Below are 996 nucleotides of genomic sequence, written 5' to 3' on the forward strand. Positions count from 1 at the left end.
ACGCATTTGTCTGAAATGTGAGGGAGAGTTACAGTTCTACCCTTGTCTTTAGGCTTCTCGGCTTGGGTCTGTGTACTGAGGGTCGGGGATAGTAGAGTAACTTTGCTTCTCCCCAAATAGTGGGCGGGAGCTATTTCGTGCGAGGAGGGCGTGTTTTGAACTATAGTGGGCGCGAGCGATTTCGGGCGAGGAGAGAGTGTTTTGAAATAGTGGGCGCAAGCTATTTCGGGTGAGGAGAGCTTGTTTTGCCGACCATGGTTTATGAATTATTCAGCACATGTCATTTCGGCTGAGGAGAAGGCGCGCTTGGATGAAGTTACGAACCTACCCTCGATGTACAACGGGCCAATTGATGCGTGTCCCACATAGGATGGTAATTTCGCGTCTCCCATTTATTTGCTCAGGCAAATTCCACTGAGCAGAGAGGATGTTTAACGGTTCGTTCAAAATTTGTGAGAACGAGCATCCACGTCTACCTTACCAAGTCCATTCGAATCAAATTTTGAAATATTAGCTTGCCACTTCTTTTTTAGATGGAGAGATGATGCTCGGGAGTAATGTGTTTTTACATGCCCGTTGCTAGCGATTTACTATATGACAAATAGTTGACCCACTCAAAAACGCGAATCAAACCCAAAATGAAATATCTTGATTCAATGAAATAGCTCGTTCACTAGGTCAAAATAGTGAACTAAATCCAGAATTGAACACCTCAATCGAGTAGCATGTTGTACAGTATTATAGTACTCCATGAACATGTTGAAAGTCAAATTAATGAACTTGTTTTATATACACATATATCTGTTCATGTGTGGATTGTAGACAACATGTTCTCCAATTTAAATATTTGAATGCAAGTTTATATCGAAACATGGTTTATATCAGTCTTTCATGCATAAGACGCGACCTCCCCCTCTCCCAGACTCTCTCTCTCTCTCTCTCTCTCTCTCTCTCTCTCTCCGACAATCTTCAATTCTGTCTCATGCATCCAACACA

Source organism: Triticum dicoccoides, chromosome 3B (assembly GCF_002162155.2).
Source record: "Triticum dicoccoides isolate Atlit2015 ecotype Zavitan chromosome 3B, WEW_v2.0, whole genome shotgun sequence".
Taxonomy (NCBI): Eukaryota; Viridiplantae; Streptophyta; class Magnoliopsida; order Poales; family Poaceae; genus Triticum; species Triticum dicoccoides.